Source organism: Antechinus flavipes, chromosome 2 (genome assembly GCF_016432865.1).
Source record: "Antechinus flavipes isolate AdamAnt ecotype Samford, QLD, Australia chromosome 2, AdamAnt_v2, whole genome shotgun sequence".
In the NCBI taxonomy this organism is placed as follows: Eukaryota; Metazoa; Chordata; class Mammalia; order Dasyuromorphia; family Dasyuridae; genus Antechinus; species Antechinus flavipes.
This window is the reverse complement of record NC_067399.1, coordinates 613,330,484-613,350,317: the sequence shown is the minus strand read 5'-3', so window position 1 is coordinate 613,350,317 and position 19,834 is coordinate 613,330,484. Positions and strand designations below refer to the sequence as shown.

General features: G+C 37.3%; 1 protein-coding gene across 2 annotated transcripts in view; it reads left to right on the top strand.

Annotated features, from left to right (window-relative positions):
* The window catches only part of PIK3AP1 (phosphoinositide-3-kinase adaptor protein 1), a 145,969-nt gene that overhangs the window by 57,389 nt on the left and 68,746 nt on the right, over positions 1–19,834 (top strand). The window lies entirely within an intron of this gene.

Genomic DNA, 19,834 nt, shown 5'->3' with positions numbered 1-19,834 from the left:
ACCTGAATAAATTTAGAGATTGAATGTGCATTTTTCAGGGATACTTGAGAAAATATTTATAATTGGGTGAGAGACTGGGGTAGATGATTTCTAAAATTCCCTTCAAATGTGTAATTCATATAAAGTTGTGAGTGATAAGCTTTAATCCAAATTAATTGCTAATTTTCAAAATGTAGTTAAGGAAAATTTTTCTGTCCTTGTTCCTAACTTGAAGAGTAGAAGAAAGAAGAACAGGGTGTAGTACCACAATTCTGAAAGGTTGATGAACTCTGAATAAAGAGGAAATAAATGACCTCTTAGACCTTGCAAAACTACATGTTTAAGTTGACAATAATATTACAGCTAGAGAAGAAAATGAAGAGAGTAAGAGAGCTAGGGTTGAAACAAAAAGAGATAAAGAAAGATGTTAAATATTCTTCAATTTATCTCCTTTTTCTCATCTTCTTTTCCACTCCAGATATATATATGGGACAAAGTAAATAATTGTAATATATTAATTTTAATTTCTATGACCTTGTCTCACTGATTCCCACTCAACTCCCACTTCTTATCCCAACCTTAGACCTAGAGAGAGGCAAATTAAAGGCCACACCATATACTACATTAAAACTGAAATTAAAAATTCCTGGAACAGACTAATAGGAAATTATAGTTTATCAGTTTGGTTAAAGTGTTAATTATTAAACAAAATCAATATTTTTTTAAGCCTTGTTTAGTAGGGTAAGTCAAGGTCATTCCTTTGGCTCCCCAACTCTAATGGACTTTTATGAGCTGCTAGATGGATGGCTGAGGCTGGGAGAATAGGTTTGGACAATATAATCGGCAAGATGGAAGTACAACATTAAGTATGAAGGCCTATTTTCTATGTTTTCTAAATATTCACTGATACACTAGAGCATGGCAAAAGGGAGGGCTAAGATTCGCAAGGAGAAGTGAATACTAAGAGTTATAGGTAATTGAGAATACACAAAGTAAAGGTTTGGGTGCCTACAGCATTAGAGATTAGAACAAATCAGGGTTGGAGAAGCCAGGTAAATCAGAATAAGGCATCAGGAAGCCAATACGGGCAAACACCAGGTATTTTATAGTTATCCATGATCAGAAAGAAGCTCAAAGTTAATGAATAAATAAGTCAAGAAAAGTTTGAAGGATTTGGAATTTAATATCATTGGAAAGAAAAGGTGAAGGTAGAGTTGGGGTGTAGAATAAAGAAAATTATCATTCTTAGAATTTAGATATTATAGGTGAAAAAAAAAAGGAATAAGCAACTGGAGAGAGAGGATGATCTTGAATGACACATTTATCCTGAATAATGTGGAAAGTATTAAAAAGATTATATGAATAAAAGTAGAATCCTATGACCTATGTTAGAAATGGGAAAATGTGTACAAGTTCATTCATGTATGCACAAAGCCTAGGACTGAATCATAAACCAAGATGCATTGTACCTTATGCTGCTTATAAAACAAGAAGTAATATACTAGGGAAATAATGAAGGGAAAGTAAAACTTAATAATTATAACCATGAATATAAATGGATTAAACTCACTCATAAAAAATGCAGTTATATATTGGATTAGAAAACATAGATAACAATTTGTTGCCTAAAAAAAAAAACAAACCACACACCTAAAATGCAGGGACAAATAAATGCATATTTAAAGTGAAAGAGACTAGAATAAATTTTTTTTTTCTGAAAAAAAAGTAAGAGATGCAATTCTGATTTCAGATGAAGCCGAAGTCAAAACAGACAATATCAAGGAACAGAGAAACTTCATTGTGCTTAAAGGTGTCATAGATAGAGACAGTATTAACACTGTGTTTTTGTATGTGTGTCTCTAACACACACACTCCAAAAGACCACAAAGAAAAAACAAACCCAACAGATAACCAACAAAACATAGATAACAAAACATTAATAGTGGAGACATTATTTTCTTCTTTAGGACCTTTACAAACCTAACAGAAATATAAAGATGAAAATTACATCAATAAAATATTGAAAAAAAAATTGGGTTTGTATAGCCTTCTGACTTGAGAAAGAAAGACATTTTAAAGATACCTTTTATAGATCTTAAGAAAATAATGATCCGTAAAGGAAATATAAACAAAAGCTGTAGACTTAAAAAAACTTTAAACATTCTAAATAAAGAATGTATCAAATGGACTTAGATTCAGAGAACCTGGATTTCAATCTTAGTTCTGTTGTTTATGATCTGAATAACATTGGGCAAATAATTTGACTTCTGGATGTTTCAGTTTTCTTGTATCTAAAATTTTAAAATTCAGCTACAAGATTTCTAAGTTTTAATTCTATGATTCTATGATTTATTTATATATATTTTAATAATTATTTATATATAATTAATTTAATAATAAATTATTATTCTATGATTTAAGATAAAACACACACACAATCAACTATGATCCAATAGTAAGTGTATATTTTGAATTGATTCAAGCTTGTATAACGTTCTTTTCTTGGGCATAGTTCCAAATAAGTTTTTATGGGACATCCTGCATTCTTTTTTTTCCCCATTAGTCATGGTATTTATCATAGTACATATGAATTCCTGTGTGCCTGAACAACCAGAGAGCTATACTAATTTTTGAACTTAGGAAAATCACACTTATTAAATCAGTTCTGTAGGGAAAAGGGACTTCATTTATCAGAGTCCAAATTTATTTATCAGGTCACTGTTAATAACTACTTTGACTGAGCTACAGAACACCAGACTCAGAGGTGTGTTTCTGTGGCAATTTGTTCCCATAATTGCTATTTCCTGGTGGAGAGATGAGCAATCTTGTACTCCGTCATAGGCAGGTCATTTAGGCTTTGCTTCCTAATTTATAAAATGAGGGTGTTAAAGTAATCTCGGGGTCTCTTTTAGCAGTAGTTTCTTTTTATTTGAATAGTTTTTTTTTTCTTTCCAGGAAAAAACTTGCATTTTATAGTATCTGTAAAAAGTGAGAGGAATATATTAGATTAGAACATTTTATGGTTAAAAATACTCATAGCAGCAGTTTTTGAAAGTTGATTTTATTAAATCAAATCATTGTACTTGGTCATTTTATTGCTATAGCAAAACAAGACTATGTTGTTATTTTAACATCCTCCATTTCTGAGTTTAATTATTTCATTCTGCTCATCCAATGTCAGCTTTCATGTGTAGGGTCTCTTTTAGACCTAAAACTTGGTGATGTAGAAACAGAGATCATATAATTGGAGCTAAGAGGGACTTCAGGGTTCATCTAGTTCAAACCCTTCAGTTTACATATGAGGAAACCAAGGTCCAAACAAAACTGACTGGCCCAAAGCCACATAGTGTAGATAATAAGTAGCAGATGCAAGAATTGAATTCAAGTCCTCTGATTTATATACCATTTTCTTTCCACTTTCAAAGTTTTTTCTACTGTACTGTGCTATCTTTTTGAGTTGAGTAAGTTTATTTCAGATCCATCATGAAGCAACTGAATTGTAGAGCTTCAGAAAATTCCTTTAATTCCAAATGATTTCAGACATTCTCCAAGTCCAGGGTCCATTCCTATGGCAAATTCTAGGTGAAGGACAGCTCTCCTGTTGCCTTCTAGTTCTAATTTGGATTTGGAGCCATATCAGGCTCTGTCTCTGTTGGTGGACAGTTATCAGGATATACATACCCTTCTGGCCATATTGTGAAAACACTATATTCTAGTTTCTCATAAATGAATGTGGATGGCAAAGTAAAACCTTCTTAGAAATAGAAAGTGAAGGTAACCAACCCCACTTCACATCACAAATGCATCTAAAACCAGAAATGGAACCAATTGGCCTAAGTGGAGGAAATGCATAACAATCCAAGCAGTTCTTTTAGTTACATAGCTAATGGGTGGAAATGAAGGGAAGGAAGGTTTTGATATGATGGGCTTGGTTTTATTTCCACAATTCTTTTTTTTTTTTTATCATTTTATTTTATTTTAAAATTTTCAATAGTATTTTATTTTTTCTAGTTGCATGTGAAGATAGTTTTTTGACATTCATTTTTGTAAGATTTTGAGTTCCAAATTTTTTCTCCCTCCTTCTCTTCCCTTCCCCTTCCCCAAGAAAGCAAGTAATCAGATATAGTTTAGACATGTACAATCATTTTATTAAATATTTCCATATTAGTCAAGTTTTCCACAATTCTTTTAAGATGTCTGGTCTAGAAAAACTTACTTGATTAAACCACAACAATTCCCACTTCTTCTTAAATAAGTAAATTGTCATCTTATAGATTTGGATGCATCAACTCCACCAGAAAGTCAGAGACTTCCATTTTAAGGGACCTGTTATAATCCAGTGAGATGGCTATATTTTGCTATTTGTCCCCTATTTACATAAAAAGAGGAAGCACAGTTATAAGTGTCGGAAAGAGATGAAGAAAGAGGAAGCTGTTATAGGAGCTGTGGTATCTCCTGCTTGGCTAGCAACACTGGGGTTTCCTGAAAGATGAAACAGGGGTCTATTGGGCCCCCTTTCCTCCAATATATTGCTCTGAAAGTTCATTTCCTTTGAATTGTAAGAACTGGTCTATGAGTGCTGATTAAAGGGCATGGACTCTAGCAAAGAAAGTCCAACTCAGTTCAATTAAATTCAATTTTTTAAATTAAATTCAATTTAACAAATATTTATTAAACATTTTATGTGCCAGGTTCTGTGCTAGGTCCTACAGATAAAAAAAGACAAAAATGAATCAGACTCTGCTCTCAAGGAGTTTTCATTCATTCTACCAGAGGGATTGTTTACACAAATATGTAAATACCATTTAATATTAGGGGCAAGAAAACAACTAACAAATGGGGGTATAAAAAAAAAAAAGTGTCCTGTGGACATAGCACCTATATTGAGCCTGAAAGGAAGCTAAGGATGAAGTGGTTTATCTTTCCTATTTCCTTGGGGGAAAAGGAGGAGAGATACTAAAATGAAAGAAAAGGATCATAAATTTGGAATGAGAGGAAACATTAAGAAGTCATCTAGTCTAGGGCCCACATTGTATGGGTGGGGAAAGTCAGGCTAATTAAAATGAAGCTGATTCGCTAGAGCAGAGTATTTGAATCACACATGTGCTGGCAAGTGCAAGCCCAGACACGCTGGTAAAGTGTGGTGTTCTCTTCTTTTCTATAATATGATGTTTCTCTGGGAGCAGGTTTCTCAGGGAGGTTTTCTGGAGGCAGCCTTAGTTTCAGTTCAGAGCAATAATCACCTCAAATGCAGCCAGCTGATAAAAGTTCAATCTTTTATTGTCTCTTCCAAAATAACCCGGTAAGCTCTGCTTGGTTCTGAGAGCTCTCGTTGCTAGTCTTTTGCCTCTGCCAGCTTCTGCCTCTAGCTCAACTCTGACTCCTGACTTCTCAATCCCCTCATGTAACTGACTTCTGGTTATTAATCTCTTCAACCCTCTCCCACTGACTCCTGGCTCTCAATATCTCCAACTGATTCTCACTGAGACTGAGAGCTTCTTATATATGATCTCTTAAAGGTGTGAACCCAAAGGTTGACTCCTCCTCTGAGGGAGTGAGATTGTGGGAGGTATAAACTCTCATACTGAATCCTGAAATCTCCCAACTTGTGAACTCTAATGTGTGAGCTAATGTGTAAACCCCTCTTAAAGGCGTGAGCTCTAATGTATGAACCAATTACATAAGCATTGTTTCTATCAATTCCATTGAGTTAACACTAAGATTCTAAGTAAAGGACTAAGTTAAAATTCTGTTAGAAAAGTGGAGGTGAAGAGGGAAGTCATTCCAAATAAGCAGGACAACCTATGTGAACAGCCTACAAAGGTGTTCATACTATAAACAAGAAATATTAAATAGGTTAATTTGACATCATGTGTATGGATTGAAGGGGAGGAATAATGTAAAATTAGCCTGTAAAGATACACAAATCACATGATAGAAAATTTAATTCTAGGAGGGAATGGGAAGCCACTGGAATTTATTAAGCAGGAGTATAACATGGTGCGATTTATGCTTTAGGAATTCGAATTTGCCATCTATGTCGAGTATGATAAAAAAGGATTGGAGAGGATGACAATATTAGGCTATAGCTATAGTCCAGGAAAGATTAAGAACAGCTTGAACTGAGGTGATAGTCATGTCAGTGAAAAGAAGAAGAATGGGAGAGATGCCATAATGGTAGAATCAATAGAACTTGGTGGATATGGTTGCAAACCAGGGATGATACTGAAGTTCTAAATCTGAATAACTGAAAGGATCTGAAGGGCCCTTATGTTCATACTATTAGGAGAAATTAATAGAATGAACAGAGATGGTCCAAAGTGTCACAAAACAAGTTCAGCCTCTGAAAGACTTTTGTCCCTAGGCTAGGAGAGTCAGCAACTTCCTCCTCCAATTTTGGGGTTAATTTATTGAGGAATGGAAGGTGACGCAGAGGAGGAAAAATATTCCTGTTTTCAGTTGTCAGGACAGAATTTCTAATGAGAGGATTCTATTTCTATTGACTCTGCAAAGGAGGTAAGTGAGGAGGATAGCAGAGTGGGAAAAAAAAAAAAAAACAACCAAGGTGTTACCTCCTGTTTCTAATTTTATTTTTTAAACACTTGTCAAGTTCCTCTAGAGCCACCAAGTGAAACAACCAGCTCAGATCAAGGAGATCTCATAACTAAACCTTTGTGGCAATTACCCCCTTCCCCTTTCTTTTCATCCTGGATCTCAGTTCTCTTATGAGTCTTTGGGGCTTGAGGTAGCAAGGAAGGTGAGTCCTTCCTTATGGGGTCCTGGGATAGCATTAGTTTGGCGACCCAAGAATTTTAGGATAAACTGATGAATAGGAGCACAACAACGCAGCCTCACAGGCTCCAGAAAGAGATCACCTGGTAGAGATTGGAATCTGGAAGGTGAGTGAGGGCGAAGGGAAGAAGGTTCATGAAGTCGGCATATTTGAAGGACCACAAAGAGTTGTCTTTGGTGGATTGAGATACAAGAACACATTTGGGCTTTGAATGGTGGGAGGGGAGACCAGATGTTCGAGGTAGTTGGCCTGTGATCAGCACATAGGGAAACTTCAGTTCCAATTATGATTTTTCATTCCCTCTTTTTTTGGTCGTCTCGTGGGCTCTTCTCCAGGATGGTGATCATCGCGTTGACACCATAAAATTGATGATATTCCCTTCTCCCTTCTGAACAATGCCAGTAAATATCTGGCAGTTAGGATTTCCTGAGATGGCACTATATTTTTTTCCATCAAAAAGATGACTGGGTATTTCTTGAGAGACAAGAGGCAGCAGGCATGGTCATTATTTTCTCATGATAAAAGCTTGTAGCTTGAAAAATTCTTCTTAAACAGGGTAGGCAAGAGAGAGAAAGAGTAGGGAATCACTGATTTGTCTGTAATTACTGAAATGTGACATAGGTAGGATTTGTGCCCAGAAGGCAAAGAGTCATTCAAATTGAACTGTGCCATCCTGTACCCACAGTCATTTGTATCTATGATAAATGCTAATAAAAATTGGTTCTACAAGTTGTATACTATAGGACTGTAAGCTATTATTATTAGCTTATTGAAGCAACAGGTCTGGTGGAATGGAAAAGAGGATATGGGTTCAAATCCAATCTCTGACATTTTGGATTCTGGGCAAAAAAACTTAACTCCTCTCAGTTTCCTTATCCAAAAAATGGGAATAATAATAGCACCTATCTCACCAAGATATTGTGAGAGTCAAATGAGGTAATATTTGCCAAGTGTTTTCCTATCCTTAAAGTGCCATAGATGTGTCATTATTAGAGTTAGCATTTGTAAATGTAAATGATGAATTTATAGTAATAATTTTTATTACTGTTTGTTTTCTCAACTTAAGCTAAGTATCTTTTTCTTCTTCTCTTCTTTTTTCTTTCCTTCCTCTTTTCTTCCCTTCCTTTCTTTTCTTTCTTTCTTTCTAATTTTCTTCTTTTTTCCTCTTCCTTTCTCTTCTTTTTCTGTTAATGGCCTTTAGCAATTCCTTCCCCGCCTCTTCCCCCCCCCCCCCCAATATTAATGTTATCAAGGTAAGCCCATCCTTTTGGCCTTCATATAACTGATAAAAAGCGTTTAGGGGAGAATGAGATGACTAAATTAAAAAATAAACAAGGGGGAAGAGAAGTACAGTAGAACTTAGGGAAACAGCTCATTCTCAGATTCAGAACTTTTCATTTGGCTTCTCTTTATTATCATTGATCAAAGACAGATCTCCGCCCTGCTCTCTCCTCCTATGCTACTTATTACCTATAATAATTACCTTGAGCACAAGTCACTTCCCTTCTCTGGGCCTCAGTTGTTGTTGCTGTTGTTTTTATCTATGAAAGGAGTTGAAATTCATTATCATTAAGGTTCCTATGCCTAAAACTGACTAAAGGAGAAAGAGACAGATAGGGTGAGGGAGAGATGTAGCACATTAAGAAGTAAGCAGCTCCAAACTAAATTTAGGGAAGAGAGAGTAATTCCAAACAGCAAGAAGGGAAGGAGAATTCCTAATTTATGCTAGAGACTGCCTTTATTTGAAAGTAATCTCTTTAATTTTCTTCCCTGAAGAAAAGATATTACATCTCCAGGCCTTAGAATCTTAGATTTAAAAGATCTCTATCTGATTCATGACATCTACTATGTGGCAAATCATTTAATTTCTTGCAGCCTCAGTTTCCATATCCATAAAATGAGATCAATGGTATTTGTGCTGCTTACCTTATAGAGTGGTGGTATGAGCAAATGACCTTGTAAATTCTAAAGTGTTCTGTTAATGTGGAGCTTAATGTGGACCTTAGCAAGTTGTCATTCAGGCCCTTTATTTGAAAATCTCTTGGAGCAATGTGATATTTTGAAAAGAATGAATAATCAAAGTGATGTGCTGATAGAATAAGCTCCTTGTATCCCCACCATTTATCATGGCACCTGGAACATGGTAGGGCTTACTCCTTGACTGATCAGGAGCACCCAGATGGTGTGAAGGTAAGAATATACAAAGCATATTTTGGGAACAAAGACCAGCTTAATTGTGACCTATTAGGACTACTGGCAGCAACAAAGTAGAGATTACAAGGTGGGTGTCTACATTGAGTACTGCGGGTACAGTGGATGCAGTCACCAGTTGTCAGAATAGATAGTAAATTAAGAATATGAGATTTTCAGAGTTGGGTTGAAGAGGAGATGGCTACTAGAGATTAGCACAAGCATCAAGGGAAGGATACTTTTAGGCACCTGGAGTTGAAGGGTATGTGTACACACACACACACACACACACACACACACACACACACGCACACACACATACACACACACACGTAGCAACCACGAGAAGTGTAGTAAGTCAGGAAAGCAACTGAAAGAGGAGAGTCAATGTAAGACACCAGCAAATTAGTGTCCTGGAAGGTAAATTTGATACTGAGGTCAGGACTGACTTGGTCAGATTTAAATATAAATACACATTTATGCACATATGGTTGGTCATTGTCTTTCATTTCTTGAAGAGATTAATATGATATCACCATATTGGAATCACAGTATAATATGTTCAACTGTGAATAATCAGACTGATATGATCGTGGAATGCCCTACCATAGGCCAGGCACAAAGTCCACATGAACAATTGGGGTGGATTCTCTAAATTTGTACATCTCAAGTTTCTTCTGAGCTACTACAATTCTGCTTTGCTCATTGAACACAGCATCTTCTTTGATGAGGGCACACCGTGCTAGGTGATGATTGGTCCTGTGTTGGTGTCTACCATGTCACACAACCAATTCCAAAGTTCTTCAGAGAGATTTTGAGATCACTTCTTTGTATTACTTCTTCTGACCACCATGTGGAAAACCTGGCTTGTGTTAGTTCTCTGTAAAATAGTCTTTTAAGCAAATATACGTTTGGCATTTGAACAATATGGCTAGCTCATTAGAGTTATGCCCTCTGCAGTAGCTTTTGAATGGTTGACAGTTCAAGAAAAGATTTCAGTATCTGGTACCTTATCCTGCTAGGTGATCTTCAGAGTCTTCCTAAGGCAATTCAAAGGGAAGCGATTTCAGTTTCCTGACATATGGCGCTGGTAGGCTGTTCAGGTTTCACAGACATATAATAATGAGGTCAGCCCAACAGCTCTGAAGACCTTTAGTTTGATCTAATACTTCTTTTCCCTCACACTTTCCCTTGGAGTCTCCCAAATATTAAGCTAGGTCTGGCAATGCATGAATCAATCTCATCATCTCTGTGTACCTTCCTGGAAAGTGTACTGCCAAGGTAAGTGAACTTAACCACAGAGTTGAATATTTTTCCATTTGTTATAAATTGATCTATATATACATGGTGCTAGCTGGTGGAGAACAACCTGTTTTTTCTCAGTGTTAATTATTAGGCCAAAATTGGCGTAAGTGGCACAGAATTGATCCATATTTTATGCATCTCAGCTTCAGAGGCTGCCTTGAATGCATAATCAATAAACACACACTTCTATGTAATGAGGTCTAGATTTCAGGGTTCCCGCTTAGGGAAACAAATGATGAGATTAGGATTCCTGTGGTCAGGGAGTTAGATGATAAAGTTAGTGATAGGGAACCAATTTCAGGGTTCCCGGTAAGGGAACCAAATGAAGAGGTTTGGCTCCCCTAAATCCCCTTAGGATTTGGCACATGGCAGGGTGTTGTGGGAACCCCCTTCTGGCAGTGCAGAGGTCCTTCGTAAAGGAATTTACAAACCCAAAAAGCTAGACTGGCAAAAGAAATTTATTATTGGCATTGGGAAGTCAGCCTTTGTTATGCATGAATAGAAAGACTGAATTCCTTAGTGGCAAGGTTCTGGCAGAGAAGTAAAGTTTCTTATAGAGGGATCCCAGCAGAGATGTATAAAGTCTGGTTAGGGAAATAGCTGAGGAAGATAAAGAGAGGGTAACACTGAAAGAGAATATCATTTCAGCAGGCAGAAGTAGCTGCTATGCCAGGAAGAGAGATTCCTTGGCATATTAGGTTCTCTGCAAGGACTGAACCCCAAGTTGGCTCATTTTATCTACAAGCTGGGGTTTGCTCTTGATGGGGGGCGGGTCAGGACAGGTTGAGCTGGAATTCTTAAAATTGAATGAGTGTTTTTAGGCTGATCTTTAATTCAATGGGAAGCTTAATCAATAGTGAGTGTTACCAGTGGGGATGGTGCCCTCTCTCAGGATTACAGAATAAAGCTGTTTATCCTGTTTTCCTTGGGCTGGGTCCTTTATGGAGGCAGGATTCAAGGAGAATCTCTCCTTCAAGGAGCTTTCCAAGTGCTTCACCTCATGGCTTATCTAGAAGTCAGAGAGAAAAAAAGAGATTTTCGGGGCTCCCCTTATCATATGAACATATATGCATATGTATGGATGGATGAGTACATACAAATTGTGTGTGCAAGTGTGTGTTCCTAAATAATCCTGAGCTCTTAGAGGGCAGAATAAATGCATCACACCTCGTTGAAAAAGGAAATAAGAGCAAGTAAGAGGACCTCTTTGATAGGATTAGAGGGATTATATTGGGTGAGTAGTCACAGATGAGCCTAGAAAGGACCTTATATTGAGGGTTTTTCCTGACAACGTAAGGGGTTGACAATTGGGAGCTACTGTAGATTATTGAAAGATGGTGTAGCAGTAAAAGCAGTATTTTGGGAATGTCAATCTGGCAATTCTAAACAAGGTGGAGAAGCCATTTAAGAGGCTGGAGCAATAATCTCTGTATTCAAAAATTTTGCAGTCTAGTGGACAAGGTAAGGAAGGAAGCTAAATGGCACCGTGGTGGGTAGAGAAGACCTGAGTTCAAATTTGGCCTTTGATTTTTACTATTTGTGTGAGAGTATGCAGATCATTTAACCCTGTTTACCTCAGTTTCCCCATCTGTAAAATGAGATGGAGAAGGAAATGGCAAACCACTACTTTTTTCTTTGCTAAGAAAACCCCAAATGGAGTCATGAAGAGGCAGACATGATTGAAATGGTTAAATAAAATAGAAATAAAATAGATTTTATATATATATATAAACCCAACATAAAAGCATTTGTTAAGTGCACGTTTATTAATATGTCAGATTCTTTTCGGAGTGCTGGAAATATAAATAGAAACAAACAGAAGGCCAGTGTGGAGCTTACAATAGAATAGGAAGATAGTGTATTAAAAGAAATGGAAAGGGGTCAGGATAAAGTTACCCAAGTGGGTGTGGTCTATAGAATTGATGAAATTTCGTGCAGGGCAGAGAGCTGTGGGAACCACTTTTGGTTGGGGCAGATGCTTCATAAAAGAATTTACGAACCTGAAAAGTTAGACTGGCAAAAATAAGTTTATTGACACTGGGAAGTCAGCTTTTGCTAGGAGGCTGACTTCCTTAGTGGCAAGGTCCCAACAGAGAAGTAAAAGTCTAGCAGATAAGAGGGAGATAAAGTACCTAGCACAGAAATCTCCTAGCAAAGAAATCTCAACAGGAAGGCAAAGAAGGGGTGTAGTCCTGTTAGGAAAAAGATGAAAGAGATAAAGAGGAGTTAATGCTGAAAAGAAAATGTCTTTTCAGTGGGCAGAGGATCCTTGAAGGCAGCTATGCCAAGGAGAGAGAAGTTCCTTGGCATGATTTCTGCTTTTGTCCCTCTGCAAAAAAGTGCACCAAGTTGCCCCCTTTTATAAGGAATTTGAAACTTGGCTAGAGACTGGGGGCAGTTTAAGTTGAAATCAGTCTGAGATCTTTATAAATTGAATAGAAATTTTCCAATTGAGTAAGTGTCCTTAGACTAATCTCCAATTCAATAAAGGTGGATAGAAATCTAGATCTCCACCTTGGGCTAAGTAGGAGTGGTCCTGACATTAACTAATCCCACCAAGGTAACAAAATGAAACCACTTTATCTTGATTCCCTGGGGCGAGTCTTTCTTGGAATTCAAGGAGTTTACCTCATGGTCCCCTTCAAGTCAGGACAGTATCAGTGTTTCCCACATCAAAATCAGCATCTGAGCCCAAAAAACATAGTGGACACAGCTGGTCCGGGCCCTTCTCTTAAATTAGAGGCTCCTAGAAGAGTATCCCGGTGATAAAAATTCCTTCATGGCAAAGAGAGGTTGGGAAAGTGCTGCACACTTATTACTATTATTATTATCATGAATGTCTTCCTAAAATTTATTGCCTTACAAATCATGAACTTCTTCCTAAAATTTGGCTGTCTTTTTGAGCACATTTCACCTGAAGTTGTTTTAAAACATCAAGTCTTTCTTTCCTTCCTTTGGGTAAATTGTTAGTGTAGCATAGAGGTATAGGAAAGGCATTTTCCAGGCTTTTCCTTAGAGATGCCATAACTTGTGGATTTCTCATTCCCTAATCTGTGAGTTCAATTTTAGGAGTTTCTGAGAAATCCAGACAAACTACTTATTAAGTCACCTGCCATCTGGGTGACTTTATCACCCCTCACCTCTTGCCCAGTTGCAACCTTGGTTCTCTTTGCCTTTCACCCCTACCTTCATTGGGTTGTGAAACTGCTAGTATGGAAACACACTCCCTTTGATCATGTAGATCAGCCACTTGTCTATAATTTAGAGTTATAGAGGCAGGGATATGCTGAAGACTGCTCCTCTTACTGATGAGGTGTGGGAATAGGGGGAGAGATCCCCTCTGCTCAGAGACGCAGGTCCAATGCAAAAGAATTTGCAAACCCGAAATCTGTGGCAGAAAAGGATGTTTTATTGTTCGCTAAGAAGAAGCTCTCTTGGTGGGCAAAACTCCTCAATAGGAATTTGTTAAAGGTGTGTTAACATAACAGACCCCTGGTTATATGGGTAAATGTTGGCCTGGAGCTGGGAGCTGTCTCAGCTAAGTAATAAAGGACCATCAGATAGAGATCTCCAATTGAATAAAATTGCTTAACTGGGAATTGGAAGGCTTTTTCCCAGAGTCTGGGAACTCCCTGAAGAGGCTCTGGGCCATCCTCAAAAGATCTCAGTATCATTGAAGAATGATTTGACCAAGATCTCTGATTGAATGAAACCATTTAACTTGGGAAGGGCTTGTTTGGAAAAGATATGTTTTTCCCAGGGTTTGGGAGAATTGGGCCCTTCCTCCCCCAAAGGTTACATCATTTTCCCCAAAAATATTCACTAACAGAGTTAATTGTTAAATTTTCACGATGAGCAGTTATATCTTTGAAATCAACAGGGCTTATTTATTGTTTTATTGATTGTCTAAACTTTAAAAAGTTATGGAGAGAATATTAATAATGGAAATTAAACTTTTCCCAAAGAGGTGGCTAGTTGTTAAATTTTCACTAAGCATTTATACCTTGAAAACTGTCATATGCCACAAATCTGGACTTCTTTGCTGTTTTTTTTATTGTTGAGATTTAAGAAAGCGATGGAAAATGTTAATAATAGAGACTAAACTTTCCCCAGAGAGCTAGTTATTACATTTTCACTGTAGTATTTAAATTGACAAATGCCACAAATTGGAAACTGGCAAAACAAATTAGGATTTGTTTGCTATTTTGTTGATTGTCCAGACTTAAGAAAGTAATGGAGAGGATGTTAATATTAGAAATTGAACTTTTCCCAGAGAGCCAGTTGTTAAACATTTACCATCTCCCCGTTGCTTAAAAGTTTTCTTGTGGCCCTGAGAAGGTAAATAAATTATCCTTAGATACATAGCAAGGAGTCTAAGCCCAAGCTTTTCAAATGCTAAAAACCTTTATCTTTTATATGACTCTTCCTTTCTTGGCAGAGAAGCCTGGGAAAATATAATATATAATAGAGAGTCTTGATAACAGACACAATCTCTGTTCTCAAGGAACTTGCCTTATGTTTCTTCATATCTCATACCTCATATTTTGTATTACAGTAACTTTGTATATATTTATTCAGCATATACTATAGCTATTTTATAGATATTTATCCATTTTATATTTGTTACATGTTTTAATATGTCCTTGTTGCTTCTCCCATTAGAATATAAGCTTGAGCAGTTTTTTCTTTGTTACTTGTATCTTCAACACTTAGTAGAGTGCTTCATGCATATCCATTAAAGGCATACATTGAATTAATAATAAGTAGGAAAAGCTCAATTTTGATACCAGGGACGGCTATAGAAAGGGGGGGTGGGGAGAGTGGTATCTTTTTTGGGTGTGATGAAGGGTAAGACCTTCCCCAAGGAAGTTTACATCCTATGATAGCCAGTGTTCTTCAAATGATTTTTACCCTTCACATTGAGGTCAGTACCTTTGTTTCTTGCCATCCTTGAGGATTTTCCTTAACTCATAGTTAAGACTATTTGCCCCATTCTAAATACATGCTGTTTCCAAATGGTACAGGAACTGTATTTGCTATTATGCCCCCCATGATCCCAATCCCACCCATGCTCAACTGCTTTTCCTCACTGATGGAACTTTATCAAGGGAAAGGGAAGAGCCAGGGCACTAATGTGTAAAATTGAAGCATTCACAACCTCAAGATTGTTTGACCTCCTTTCGAGGTGGATTACATTTAGCCACTTTGGAGCTTTTACAACAAGCTTTTAAGGGGCCCAGTAGCAATTATGGTTTACCGCTGTTTGAATGCACTGACCTTCATCTCTTATTTTGTTTAAAAAAAATCCATCTCAGCTGCAGCCTGTGGCTTTTAAGTATATAAAGCCCAGAAAGGCAGTGCTTATGTAGGAAAGCATTCAGAAAAGCCCTGTGCTCTGAATCACCTTAGGGAACTTTTTATTTGGAAAATTGAGGCATCCCTGGACCCATTAAATGGGTTAAATAAATAGGGCAGTTTCTGTGAGTCGGAGTCAATTTTGAGTCAGGTCCAAACAGTTTTGAAATTGAGTAGACCACTGGGTTTTTTTCTGACAGACCACTGTCTTCATTGGAAAGTGGCAAAATGAGTGGGATTCTTCTTATCGCTCACCTTTCACACAAAGTGAGCCAAGTCCATCTGCCGCAGTCAACAACTTTAGCGGGCTCAATTTGCAAAAAGGATTTTTTCCTTCCTCAAAGCACACTTAGCACTGTGTGCCTCTAATGGACTCATTTTTCCCCTTGAAACATTTCTGTATGCGTCCTATTCCTCTTATTCATTTGAGGCTCTAAAGGAAAGGAACTGAGTATCATCTGTCTGTGTAGCTCCTCCAGCACCTCCTCCTGTGCTGTGTATGTAGGAGGTGATCAGTGCATGTCTGCTGAATTTAAGTAAAACTTGACTTCTGTTTCTGGATGAATCAAGTTGACAAATATTTATTAAGCAGCTACTATATGCCAGGCATCATACTATGTTCTGGGGATAAAGACAAGGCAAAAACAACAAAAACACCACCACTACTCTCTGCTCTCAAGGATCTTACCTTCTAATGGAACAAACAACCTGCAAACAAATATGTATAATAAACAAGGGAAAGAGAAGGGAATGAGCAATTAGAGAGTACCTACTATGTGCCAGCCACTATGCTAAGTGCTTTACAGACATCTCATTTTAATCCTCATAACAATTCTGGAATGTTAGATGCCATTATCATCCCCATTTTATAGTTGAAGAAACTGGGGCCGGCAGATATTAAGTGCCTTATCCAGGGACATCAAGATAGTAAGTTTCTGAGGCCAGATCTAAACCTACGTCTTCTTGATCTCAGGCTCAGTGCTCTATCCATTGTGCCATATAGGTACCTATCATGTGTGTGTGTGTGTGTGTGTGTGTGTGTGTGTGTGTGTAGACTGAGGGACAGACTGACAAATAGAACGATAGAATGATTGATATAGAGAGACAGATGGATTGGTGGATGGGTGGATGGTAACCATCCAACAGAGAACAATTAGAAAGATAGATATAGATAGATAGATAGATAAATAGAACAGGTGGATAAATAAGATGGATGGATGGATGGCTAGATAAATGAATGGAGGGAAAGAGAAGAATAGATGGATGGATGGATAGATAGATAGATGTGTATGTACATATATTCACACACAAATTGGAAATTATTTTAGAGAGAAAGCACAAGCAATAAGGGAGATCTGGAAAGCTTCTTACAGAAGATAAGATCTGAAAGAATTCCGGGAAAAGAAGAGATGGAGGTAAAGGAGAGAATTTCAGTTATGGGTATTAGCTAGTGAAAAGTCACTAAGCCTGAAGATGGAATGTTATGTGCAAGAAATGGCAAGGAAGCCAGTGGCATCAGACTAATGGTCTGGTCCAGATAAGTCAGTGGGTTCAGCTTTGCCTGGACTGGACCCTGACACATTGTCTTGGGCTTCATTGTCTAGAATCTATTATCTTATTCTATTATTCCTAAAGCAAAAAGGAGGTTTCTTTGATACATTCACTTTAACTATTTACTTTCTTCTGCTTCCATGGAACTATTGGACTCTTGGTTGTGCTGGATCTTTGCAGTCATAACCCCAATCTGCATTAACTGTTGGCCATCCCCAATTGACCTAAGCCTTCCAGTCTTGACCTTTGTATCTGGCCTATCCTGTTACCACTCAAGAGCCCAGCAAAAGATTAATTATAATGTTGCCTTTGTGTGCATTAGAATTGTGTTTTTGGAAGCAATTTACTTCCTCACTTGCAAAGAACTTATTAAAAGTATTTAACAGCAACAGCTATAGTAATAACAATACATACACACAGAATCAAAAAAAAAAAAAAAAATCAACCACCAAAGCTCATACCCTCACTCATGGATTTTCTCCCTCTGATTTATCATTCAGTATCAGCCTAGAAAAGTGTGTCCTATGTATTTCATGCTCTTATCCCCTCCCCCTACCTCTTAGTGGTACAAGGAACTCTCTCTCAAGACCATAAGTTAGGAGGGGCTGATTTATATCAACAAAAGATGTTATCACTCTGGAGGTTCCTTATGCTGATAAAATTCTAAGTCCAGACTCCTCCCTCATCATCTCCTAATACTCCCTTATGTATACCATGCACCGAGAATTGTTACTCATTTTTGTGTCATGGACCTCTTGGAAGCTCATAGACCCTTTTTCAGAATAATGTTTAAAATAAAATAAGATACATAACATTACAAAGGAAATCAATTGTACTAAAATAGTTATCAAAATCGTTTTTTAAAAAGACCTGAGATGGAAAAATGCCATCCATACTCAGAGAAAGAAACATGGAGATTGAATGTGGTTCAAAGCATAGTATTTTTCACCTTTTGTTGTTGTTGTTGTTGTTTGTTTTGTCTTTTTTTTTCTTTCTTGTGTTTTTTTCTCTTTTGGTCTAATTTTTCTTGAACAACATGGAAAATATGGAAATATATTTTTTAAAAAAGCTTGGTGGGGCAATTAGATGGTACAGAGGTCCTGAATTCAGAAGGACCTGACTTTAAATCCATCTCACACAATTGACACTGGCTATGTGATTGTGGACAAGTCCTTTAACCCTAATTGCCTCACTGGACTTGATGACTGCTTGACCATATTGGACTGTGACAAGTCACATGATAACATGTGCTGTGATCTAAATCTGTAGACACACTACCTATATTGATTCTATATTCAGTCATTTAATGTTTTGAATAACTGAATTTTTTGACATTGATCAAAAAGTATTGTCTTGAGTATTTATTTTCAATTAGAAAGCAACAGTTCTCCAGGTGGAGATTCCAATACCTCTTGCCTCTCCCATTTTAATCCGTCCTGCATACTGTTGGCAGATTAATCTTTCCAAATCATTGCTTTCGTGTCACTTCCCTGTAGAAGACTCTATAACAATCCTCTACTGTTTCCCATATCCCCTTCACTCTTACCTTTCCTTTTCAATCTTAATTCCTTCCTTTTGCTAAAACACACCCTCTATTCTAGTTAAGGCAGTTTTCCCACTGCTTATTAAACATACTCACTAGGTTCTCTTGCTTCTCTGCCTTTATTTATGTTCATAGTAACTCAGAATTAGCTTTCTGAATGGCAATCAATCCAATCTGTCCTAAACAAAACGTCAGTATATAATACAAAATGACCTTAGGAAGTACACAGAATCATAACTAGGGAGAGGTGCCTACATTCCCTATTGCTCCAGGTACCTAAGATGCAGGAGAGGGCTGTGTACTTCATCTCTGCAGTGATTCAGAGCCTTCTAAGCCTTAGTCTTGCTAAAACAGAAGAAGGAGCAAGTGACATCCTTTTCTAGGGGATCTGAAATATACCATTTCCGCATCCCACCTTATTAAGGAGCAAGGACAGTGTTTTTCTGGTACAACTGGATCAGTGGTCCATGCTTTGTCTCTTATATAAATGCCTCCCTTCTAAAGAGATTTATCCTACACATAACTTGCTTACATATGTATACATCCATTTGTTCCATATGTTACATATATGCCACATATAAATGTTATATGTGTATATGTTACATATCGTCTCTCTCATTGAGCTATGAGCTCCTTAAAGGTAAAGGACTATTTGCTTGTTTTTACCTTTATTTGTTTCCCTGACACTTTACGTAGTGCTTGACGCATAGTAGGTGTTTGTTGATTTGCTAACTTGCCATACTACATCCCTGTACCTTCTTTAAGACCTAGGCCAATTTAATACTTTTTGACTTTTGAGTTAAGTCCCATCACATCCATGAATTCTTTCCTTTTCTAGTTTATCTCATAAATGTGGTATGTACAGTCGCTTCTATGTCAGATCAATTCCAATATCCTCTATACCCCATAGTGATCTATTATTTGGGGGCAAAATGCAATCACCCCATCTGTATCCTATAGCATTTGCAAATTATGTTAAATAAGCTGGCATTTTATCATATAGTGCATTGTGCTATATCAGAAACAGTAGGCAATTAGGGGACGGAATATAGGAAGTAATGACAACAATGTAATCAGAAACAGGCAGGCAATGGAGGGAGGTAGGAAGAGTATCTTGA